A 12,229-nucleotide genomic window follows, 5' to 3' on the forward strand; every position below is an offset into this window, starting at 1 on the left:
ACTGCAGCTGCCAATGGTACCACAGGCACCCCATTCAGTGGGTTCCCTGGTGAGAGGGGGAACTTGCCCCTGCCTGAAGGCCTGGTATCTGCTGTGTGCTCTAAATCCTGAAAACTGAGGCCTGGATGTCTCTAGGCTCCCAGGACAGAAAATTGCTTGGCACCGTCTTCCTCTTCCCTGCATGCACTGAGTAATCAGCCCAAGTGAGCACAGCCCCTCCAGTTTGGAGCCCTGCCATTCCCAGAGCTGCAGCAGCAGCACAGGCATTGAGAGAGCAGCAGTTCCCATGTTCTGAGAGGAGCCAGAGTATGGTGAAGGCAATGGTGACCTGAAGATCTCTGGGGCCAAGAGCATGCACAGGTAGCTGCATGGCTTCCCTGGTGGGTACAAACCTGGCTGGCAACAGTGCTGCTTTTCTGGGATTCCACCCAGAACCCTCCTCTCCTAAGTACCTTCCCCTGAAAATCCTGCCAACAGCTTCTCCAGAATCTATTCAATTCTGAGGAACAAGTACACATCCACATCCTGGAACCAAAACTGGCCTTAGGACTGGATGGTGACCCAGATGGGATCAGCCTATTTGGACTTCTGTTTCCCCTCATTCACCCTATCTAAGGTAAGGAGGCTCACATATGGTTTTGCCAGATACTTGTGGGTGTTTAAAAACAGCTGCTTGGAAGCAACTAATTGGTCTAAGCACAGGTAAATTAGACACCTGACAAGGCTCCATTTATTGTCTTGGAGCACTTCTTAGAGGCACATCATATTTATGCACATATTGATCTGAAGGCACTTGAGAATAAACATGTCATATTTGTCTTTCATTTGAGCCCAGATATTAGAAAAAAGCTTCAAAGATTAGAAAGATTTAAAGGTAAACTCACAGAGTTAGTGGAGATAGCTTAAAAGTCTTCAACACCTGAATAGATCCATTGGACTTGAACATCTTAAAAATCCCTTTCCTGAGGCTAAAGGTAAAGTTAGAGAATTTCTAAGCACTTTGGGCTACTGTTGGTTGTGGATCCTGGGTTTTGCCACGTGGTTCAAGCACTGTGTTCTTCTACTGGAGGGACTCCATTTGCACCTTTAGCCTTGACTGAGTTAGAGGAAAAAGATTCCAATGATTTAAAATGGCTCTTGTAAAAGCTCCAGCCCTTGCTCTCCCTGACTTAGCCAAATCTTTCCAATTTCATGTGGCTGACAGTCATGGGATCAAAAAAGAACTCTTAGCCTAGTACCTGGGACCCTACAAAGCCTGTCACCTATCTCTTCCAGCAATTAGACCTCATGGGTACATCGTAGCCAAATTTCCTATGGACATTTGCAGCCGCCTTAATACTCACTACAGAGGCTTCTAAGTTGACTTTTGGCCAGAGACTCTAGATAGTGTTTCCACACAGTTTGGAGGCACTATTGCAGTCACCTCCCAATAGATGGCTTTCTAACACTTGCATTGTCCAGTACCAAGCCCTGGTACTGGATACTTAACATATCGAGTTCTTGTCTAGCTCAGCCCTCAGTCCAGTGACTCTCCTGCCAGATGATGATTTCTCAATGCTAATACAAAATTATAAGGACATTATTGTCTCAGTCTCATGTTACAAGCTGACATTACTGAAGTCCCACTTGTTCAGCTGAAAGGTATCCTTTTCAGAGATGGCTGCAGTTACCTCCACCAAGACACATGAGTGGCAGGAGCCATGGTGAATACCAAAGCTGAGGTAGTATGGGCCCAATCATGAGGGTCAAGAACTTTAGCTCTGCAAGCAGAACTGATAGCCCTTTCTCAATCCCTAAGATGGGGACAGATAGTCAGTGTGCTTTTGCTACCATCCATGTTTATGGTGCCATTTATCAGGAAAGTAGACTATTATTAATATTGGCAGGAGCAAAGATCAAGAATGCCCCCAAGATCTTAGACCTCTAGGCTGCCCCAAAAGGTTGCCTTATGCACTGTTTGGGGAACCAGCAGGAAGATACCTCAGTAACTCAGGGAAATATCCTCACTGATAAGACAGCCAAAGACGTGGCACTAAAACCAGTGGGGCCTATAATACTCCTCTCAGCTTTCCTACCATCTCTGCAACCCAAGTTAACCTATTCAGATTCAGACTTGAGATGAGGCGGGAGCCTAGAAGTCCAGCTCAAACCCACAAGGATGGCCAATCTTATCAGAGAGGCAAATTATAATCCCAGAATCATTAGGCCCCAAGGTCATCCTGGAGACCTATTGGACCACTCACTTGGGGGAACCCAATTGGCTAAGATGTCTCTTCTGACTAAAGAGGTCAGCCAAAAATGCCAACAGTGTTTTCAAGTGAACCCTAAGCTGACTTACACTGATATTTGAAACAGGCAATAAGGACTTATCATTAGAGACCACTGGGAGATAGACTTTACAAAAATGGGCCCAGGAAGAGGGGGATATAAATACCTCTTATTTCATGTAGACACATTCATCTGGTCCACTGAAGGGTTCATCACTCAGACTGAATCAGCTCTCAGTGTAGCTAAGAAACTCCTCTATGAGATAATGTGTCTATTCAGTTTGGCCACTTCCCTGGGTTGTTACAATGGCCCAGTTTCACAGTTCAAATTACTCAAAATTTAGGAGCATATTTTTAAATCACTTGAAAATTATATTGTGCCTACAAGCCTGAAAGTTCAGGCCAAATACCAGAACCTAAAGGAAACTATTGAGGGCTCCATAAAGATGGCAGATAGATAACAGCAGGCTACAGAGGCTCCCTGAGATAGTCAACTTAGAATTCAACATAATACAGTGTGGGGAGTCCAGAAAAGAGGGAGATGAATTCACTCATCCCAAGAAGAAACTAATGTGAGAAGAACCAATCAGTCATACAGCCCTGGTGCTAATATTGGAACAGCTAAAGGTTCAGTGCTCCCTCTGCTTTGCCCCAACCTGAGCGGTGGCAACTTACCAAGCTGTCCAAAATCCCACCACCTCGACTCGCAGGAAACACAATCACACTGAGGTCAGGGTCAGTGAGCCAAACAGAGAACTGAGCTAGTGGGGAACCTGCATCAACCTGTGGTGAGTGATTGGAATAAAACAATTCCACAGAGAAGGGGCCTCCAACAGATGATGTGGGACCAGGTAGAACTGGCAGGAACAAGGGACAGCACTGACTTCAGTCAGTTGTTCCCTTTCTGAATGGGATTGGAGGAGTGAATTTGGCCTGCGTCATGTGAACTGGCTGAGATCAAATAAGTTATACAAAATCAGTTCCCTACAGTGGCAGTGCACACTAAAGCAGTGAAAGCATCAGCAGATTGACTAATCAGGAGGGAGGGTCAGCATACACTGACCCTGTCTGCAACTCACTAGCACACTGCAGTGGGAAGGGTCACCTAGTTATTGTGCTTCAGAAGAATTATAACCAACGAAGAAAGAAACTGCGGCCTCCTGGAAGAAACAAAAGAGATGGGAGGAGGAAGCAACAAGAAAATGTACCCAGGTCCCAAACCTGAGAACACTGACCTAGGACAGGTAAATACAAAGGAGAATGAGGACAGCAAACATGCAAAATCAGACACGGCACCAGTGGACATAAAGAGATATCTTCAGGACCTCATATACAAATTTAAAAGGGAAATGTTTAGCCAAGTACAACACGATATAAGAAGATTAGTAAAAGAAATGCTAAATACCCCTTAAGAAGACACAAATAGAAGAACTGAGGAACTCAAACAAAGGAGAGAATGTCTTAATGAAGAATATAAAGAAAATATAGAATACATGAAGCATATTCAAAAAGATTTCCAGGAAATTAAAAATTCTATGGAAAGGTGGAAAAACTTGTTGAAAGAAACTAAGGGTAGATTATCCAAAATGCAGGACAGGTTTGCAATATGGGATTATGAAAGGAAAAACTTTTAAAAAATAACCAGGAAACAAGCAGTAACAATACAAAGGCTAGAAGATGATAAAAGGATCTATAACTTGAGAATAAAGAATTTCAATGAAGAATCAGGGGTACAAACAAAGGAACAATGGCTATTCACAGATATAATTTAGGAAAACTTCCCAAACATAGGAAAGGGAAATGATATACAGATGTATGAGGCATACAAAACTCCAGCCACCTACAATCAAAACAGAGACACACCCAGGCATATAAGGATCAAGATCCCAGAACTTCAGTACAAGAACAGAATATTAAAAACTATTAGAGACATGACACCTATAAAGGAAAACCCATCAGAATAATGGCAGACTTCTCAACACAAATGATTAAGTCAAGAAGAGCCTGAAGCAAAATATTCCAAGACCTGAAAGAGAATAACCTCTAGCCCAGATTGATATACCCTGAAAATCTGTCTCTAGAAATTAATGTAGAAACAAAATTTTCCAGACAAACAGAACTTGGGAAATTCATGACTACCAATCCAACTCTACAGAGAATACTGCAGGGCATTCTAGAGAGAGAGAAAAGTACTAGGATTCCAGGAACAGTGGCAGAGAGGCCTCAATGAATGGAGCAGAAAACAGAATGAAGAAGACAAGCAGACAACTGATGGCAAAAAAAAGAGCATAAGAAAAATGAGGCAGAGAAGATTTGTTAAAATCTCTAATATAGATGGCCTTGATTCACTAAATTAAAAAAAAGAAACAAATGTAGAGTAGATCAGGAGGTAGGGTCCACCGAGGTGCTATTTTTAGGAAATATAATTAACATGAAAAAGAGTACGTGGACTGAAAATCACATATGAGAAAACAATGCTCTATGTGATGGAGAACCAAAGAATAAAAGGGGAAACTAGACTAGTGTTTGTGGATATGTTGGAAAGATAGGCTTTAATAATAAAGGCATACAATTAGAGATCAAGTCCAGGAGAGAGAAGGATTGGAACCACTTAGGTAAATAGCAAGTTGCCCTCAACCACCAATTTAAAATCAAGGGTCTTGATCAGACCCAAAAATGCACATTGTACTCTGGGGAAGTGAAAGGGAAGAGAGAGTCTTTAAAAAGATGGCAGAAGATATTGTTAATAGTGTATCAGGATTTAAAACACACCACACCATATTACTCACACCACTCTGCTTAGAAAGATTTTATTTTGTCCCAGTTTGTCTACTTGCATTAGATTTGAGGGCAAAGTCAGCTATTCCAAAAACGTCAGGATATAGCACAGTAATCATCTTTAATTTCCTATTAACTTAATCTGGCGCACTCTATGACTTATTCTGTTTTATCATGAAAAAGAGTACATGGACTTAGTTAAATCTGGTTTGTTGGATTGCTGTTTGGTATCCACAGATTTTATTCAAAACTGATATGATTGATAGTATCAAGTCTGAGAGTATAGGCAACTACACGGAAGATGACAAAATCCTCCGATACACATTCTGGTTTGATTACTGCCTGTTCTTGTAGTTTTACTCTATCTACAAAGTTGTGTTTTTATTAATACTGTTATGTACTGATATATTCAATTATACTATGTCTGATGATATAGTCAATTCTATTGAAGATAACAAGAGACAACACAGGAACTATGGTAGAACTCCTTGTACAATGGTCTTATACTCTTTTTCACTTCATGTGTTTATAGGAATATGTTTTTTTTGTTGTCCTGCTTTGTTTTGTTTCTCCCTCTAATATAGAAAGGATAAAAATACATGCCAAGACTCATGCATGTGTAGAACCCTTAAACATTTTATTAGAACTTATCTTATAACACATGATGAAATGAACAAATACTTTGAAGAAAAAGAGACACTAAAGTACTCGGTGCTGATCCTGGAGTGTCATAATGTGACACCCATCAATAGTATTATTCTTTGTTCAGAGTAATATTAGCCTGCTTGGGTTTGTTCAATCTCAACATAAGTGAAAATATGGATAACTGCATGTATGTTTAAGTGTATAGGATTGATAACCATATTTCTAAGTTTTTGTTGGATAGTTGAACAAAACTTGTTGCTGTCTCACTGTTTGAATCCCCAAATTATATGCTCCACTTTAGTATCTTGAATAACTATTTGTGAGAAGACAATCTGTAATCATTAACTAGTGATTTTTTATCGTTTATTTTTCTTTGAAAGTATGTGTAATTTCTACCTGATTTTTGTTTTGTAAAGTCTTTGTTTAAATAATTTTTTTAAAAAACGCACTACAGTACCCAGTGCTGATCCTGAAGGGTCATGATGTGAAATCTAGCAATACTATTATTCTTTGTTCAGAATGATTTTAGCCTGCTTTAGTTTGTTTAATCTCAACATAAATGAAGATATGGATAACTGCATGTATGTTTAACTGTATAGGATTGATAACCAAATTACTAAGGTGTTGTTGGATAGTTGAACAGACCTGTTTGCAGTCTTGCTGTTCGAATTCCCACTTTATATGTTCCACGATTGTATCTTGAACAAGTATTTGCAAGAGGACAGTATGTAAACATCAACTAGTGATTTCTTACTGTTTATTTTTCTTTGAATTTTTTACTGTTTATTTTTCTTTTATTATTTCTACCCCCCCCACACACACACACACACTCAAAAAAAACAAAAAAAGAAAGAAAACTGTTTCAAAACTTGTTCTTGATACTGGCAAAAACTGAGTAAGTCTCCTTCATCTTTCTCCTTCTGCATTCACCATGTACCCGCTACCTCCAAGGCAGTACTCTTTGTAACGCCACGTACAGCCAACTTCCCCCTTTAGTCTCTCATAGTCAAGATGATAAGTTGACTGCTGTCAGTATTAGGGAAGTTGTTAAGTCTTCACAGGCTCTCCAGTCCCTTCTGCACTCAATCCAGCACTTGTTCAGGGGCTATCAGACCATTCCCAAAAGGCCTGATGACCTGCCTTGTAGGCCAACTTGGTGATCAAATCTATATCAACAAAAAGTTTCCTATCCCACAGTCAACAAGGTTTCCAGAAACAGCCATTGGATTCATCACTCCCACTTCAGCCCACAAGACCAGAAACTCCAGCTAAGTCAACTAAGTCTTCTGCTCCTTGAAAAGTAAAACTCCAAAGATGCAGGTCCTAAGTCTCTTAGTATGTATCGCTAATAAGTGGGTTACTACTGGGATCAGTAATCAAACCCAGATGATAAAAATATCAAACCTTAATTCTGACTATTCTGGAAAGAAAAGGAAATAAGTTCCTCCATTTGGAAAAAATTCAGGGCACTGGAATTTGTATTCAGTCTGTAAATTTCCCCTTGAAGCATTCCCATTTCAAATCAATTGTAATTCCATTGTATATATACAAAATCTCTCTTACCCCCTCAACCAACATTTAATCTCCCCACCAGGAACGTGGGCTGCCTGTACAAATGTCCTCAACCCTTGAGTTCATCTGCCTGTCTTTACTGAACCTAAACCTGGACTCTATATCTTAACTCATGTTCTTCCCCCAGTGTACTGGTATTGTGGAGAAAGAGGGTAGGAAACATATGGTGTTAATCCTGTTTTTAGACCAATCATTGTGGAATTATCAAGGGCAGTATTGGTCAGGTCTGAAAGCACCTAGCTAATAGGGAAAATGAGAGGCATCTTCAACAAAGTTGGTATAAGAATTTGTTCTCCACCACCCCATGACTGACCACCCTACTCAGCTCTGGAAAGACCCTCATTTTCTACCAATTGCCTATTATTAATACCACCTGCATGATAAAATATTTAAGGAATTATAGCCAAAGCCCAGCCCAGTCTACTAAATTAACAAAGACACATTCCAAATATGAGGATTTATGAAATGTAGATGAGAAAGATGAGTTGTAAAAATGTGATCAGGAGTCAAGGATTTAATTGATAAACTAGAACCAGGAGGGAATGTTGTAGCTTGGCATAACTAATGCCATCTTGTGCCCCGTATTTGACCAAAAAAAGTGGAAAATTACTCAGGGTATAAGTCCTATGTGGAAAACAGAATGAGTTGTACCCAAAGGAGAAAAATGAACCTGCTCAGCAAAGAAACACAGTACGGGAGTCATCCAAAAAACAACATAAGATTCTAGCTGAATTGCCTCCATCAGGATGTCTTTTTGTGGTTTTGTGCTTTAAAAAAATCTGTCACATTCCAATTAGTGCCACTGGTTTGGATTCTGAAACAGAGGTCCATGGGTGATTGCTGAGCACAGCTAAATAAAATCCCAAATTTATCAATAAGTATGCTTGGATTCCTTATTGCTCATGAATCCACTTCATTTAGGAAACTAACAAATTCTATGGAGAGCTGGTAAAACTCTTGAACAAAACTGAAGACACAGTTTCAGACCCTGAAGACAGGATTATGGCTATTGATCATGAAAGGAAAGCTACTAGAAAACTACAAAAGATCAGGAAACAACAACTCCAAAGCTGCAAGATGATGCAAAGAAACATAATACAATTTTACTACATGCCAATAAAACAGCAAGAGTCAGTACAAACAACATTAAAAATTAACTATTTTCAGAAGTGATAAAGCAAATTTTCCAGGTTTGGGAAAATAATTTGACATACATATGAGTGTGGCATATAGAACACCACTTCTCCGTAATCAAATTAAGTCTACACCCAGACATATAATAACGAAGATGTCAGCAACTGAGCCTAGGAACTGAATATTAAGAGCTGTTAGAGAAAAGAAACTGGAAACGTACAAAGGAAAACCCATCAGAAGTGCATCAAACTTCTCTACACAAATCCTCAAGTCAAGAAAAGCCTAGAGTGCTATCTTTCAAGTCCTGAAAAAGAAACTTCCAACATAGGCTGATATATCCTGCAAAACTGTCTTTCAAAAATACTGGAGAATTAAGATATTTTCATGTAAAGAACAGCTAAAGAATTCATGACCACCAAATGCATACTACAAAGGGTACTGAAAAAAGCTATGATAGACAGAGATAAAAATGATCCCAATTCAAAGAACAATGACAGAAGATCATCAACCAAGGAAATCAATGAAATGGAAAAAGTAGGGAACAAACTACAGGAAAATAAAAAGACTCAGACAAACCAATATGTGTTAGTTATAGCCATCAGTGTAAATGGCCTCCATTCACCAGTCAGAAGAAACAGACTGGCAGAATGGATCAAGAAATAAGGTCCAGCAATATGCTGTATGCAAGATGTTTAACTCAATAGGAGATTCACAGACTAAAAATCAACAGAGGGAAAACAATGCTCCATGCACTAGGAATGCATGAAAATGCAGGGGCAGCTATTCTGTTTGCAGACATTGTGAACTTCAAACCAAAAATGATTAAAAGATACAAGACAGTCACTACATACTTGTTAGGGGAACAATTCAAGACAAAGAGATAATGATCATTAATAAATATGTAGCAAATATAGGAGTACTAAACTAGAAAGACAATTATTAATGGATCTGAAAAAGCAGAGAAGCAATAACACAATTGTAATGGGAAACCTTAATATCCCATTGTCACAAAGTGAGGGATCACCTAGACCAAAGAACCTGTGAAACAATATTACAAAAGCAAAAACAAAAACAAAGTGGGAACAGAATGAAACTGTGAACAAATGAACTTAGTAGATGTTTACAGAATATTCCACCCAGTGACATTGGAATTCACATTCATCTCAGTTGCACACAGGACATTCTCTAAAAGAAACCATATATTAGCCCATCTTAAGTAAATACAAAAGAATTTAAACTTTTCCATGCATATCATCTCACATCGTGCAATCAAATTGTAAATGAATGACAAAAGAAACTGCAAAAACTGCATAAACACATGGCAATTAAATATCACCTTCCTGAACAATCACGAGTCACAAACTGAAATTAAAGAAGAAATTGAACAATATCTACAATCAAATGAAAATGCAAATGCAACTAACCGTAACTTATGAGATGCAATGAAAGGAGTCCTAATGGGAAATTTATAATGGTGATTTCTCATATCAGGAAAACAGAAGGAACACACATAACATAATGTTGCATCACATATTTTTTAAAAATATAGAATAATTCAAGGCCAAAGCCTGTGCAAGGGTGGATATTATAAATATCAGAGCAGAAATTAATGTCATTGAGACTAATAAAGCAATATAGACAATTAATAAAGAGTTGGTTCTTTGAAATAATAAAACTTGTGAACCCTACACAACCTTATCAACAAAAGGAAAGAAAAACATTAAATTCTTGCAATAAGGAACTAAAAATGTGATCCACTACAGATCCTGTAGAAAATCAGAGGATCATCAATAACTACTGTGAAAATCTTTACTTGTAGAGGATGGAAAACACAGAAGAAATGGGGAGATTTCTAGAAACCTATGACTTAACAAAGGTGAATCAAGGAGATATAAAAATTCTTAATAACTCAGTATCAGTCACTGAGGTTGAAAATATAATAAAGCCTAAACAACAACAACAACAAAAAGCTCCTGGCCTAATCAATTTACTGCTGAATTCCACAAGAATTTTAGAGAAAATTTAATGCCAATACTCCTCAAACTTTTAAAGAAATTTAAAGAGAGACAATATTGCCTAACTCAATTCTAGGTAAGTATTACTCTGATTAAAAAAAAAAAAAAAAAAAAAAAAACAGAGTAAGACCGTATTAAAAAAAGAGAACTATAAACCAATATCCCTAATGAACATAGAAGCAAAAATCTTCAATAAAATACTAGCAAATAGGTTGCAGCAAATCGTTAAGAATATCACACACATGACCAAATAGGATTCATCCCAGGAATGCAGCGATGTTTCAACACATACAAATCAATCAGCATAATACATCATATCAACAGAGCCAAAGACAAAAATCATGTGATTAGGGGCTGGAGGTTTAGCTCAGCGGCATAAGCACCTGCCTTGCAAGCAGGCAGTCGTGAGTTCGATCCCCGGTACCGATAAAAAGGAAAAAGACAAAAAAAAAAAAAAAAAAATCATGTGATTATATCAATAGATTAAAAAAAACCGTTTGATAAAGTCCAACACTTGTTTGTGATAAAAACCGTAGATAATATACAAATCGCTAGTCTCTGCCTCAATCTAATAAAGGCCATCTATGACAAACCAACAGCCAAAATCATACTAAATGGAAAAAGTTGAATGCTTTCATTCTAAAATGAAGAACAAACAACGATGTCCACTATCACCTTTCCTATTTAATATAATTCTGGAAACATTAATCAGAGAAATTACACAAGAGATAAATAAAAGGAATAAAAACACAAAAGAAAGAAGTTAAATTATCATTATTCACAGATGACATGATACTCTACATGCAAGATCCCAAAAACTACACCAAAAAACTTTCAAATGTACTGAGAAAATTTAGTAGCACAGTCAACATCCAAATGGACACAAAGTCTAAATTAAAAAATCAATAGCAGTCCCATACACAAACAACAAACTCACTGAGAGACAAATTAGGGAAGCCACATACTTCCAAATAACATCCAAAAAGATGGAATACTTAGGAATGAATCTAATAAAGGACAAAAAGTACTATACATTAAAAATTGTAACACTCAAAAAAGGAGATTGAAAAGAAATTCAGAAAATGGAAAGATATCCCTTGAACAAGGATAGGAAGAATCATCATTGTAAAAATGCCCATATTTCCAAAACTGTTATACAGATAAAATGCAATTGAAATAAAAATACCGTGAGCAAATCCAGTCTATCTAGGAAAATAAAAGAAAGATAAGAGAAATCACAATCACTGATTTAACATTGTACTACAAAGCTAGTATGATAAAATCAGCGTGGAAAACAAACAATGAAATAAAAAAACCTGACCTGCTAATCAGTGTTACAGCTTAGAAGAGGCAGACACAACTGCAAGCACACTGGGCCATCTTATCATTGAAAAAGAGGCCAAACATATTCAATGGAAGGAAAATAGTCTTTTATAAATTATGCTGGGAAAACTGGCACCTCACAGGTTGAAGACTAGTGTGAGATCCATGTCTGTCACAACTCACTTAACTAATGTCACAATGAATCATAGATCTAAATATTCAAACAGAAACACTAAACCGATTGGAAGAAAATGTAGGGAGAAATCCTGAAAACATAGTTGTAAGGCAGAGAGTTTGTGAACAGAACCCAAACTGCAGGGGAAGTACTTCAAAGAGTAAACAACTGGGATGTCATCTTTTTAAAAGGATTTTGTAAATCAAAAGAAATCATCAACAGAGTAAAGAGATGACCCCACTAGTGGGGAAAAAATTTAACCAAGTTCCCCTCAGACAAAGGAATTCTATCTAGACTGTTTCAAGAACTGCAAAAAAAAT

Source organism: Cavia porcellus, unplaced genomic scaffold (assembly GCF_034190915.1).
Source record: "Cavia porcellus strain 051 isolate PalLab524CR breed Dunkin Hartley unplaced genomic scaffold, mCavPor4.1 scaffold_6, whole genome shotgun sequence".
Lineage (NCBI taxonomy): Eukaryota > Metazoa > Chordata > Mammalia > Rodentia > Caviidae > Cavia > Cavia porcellus.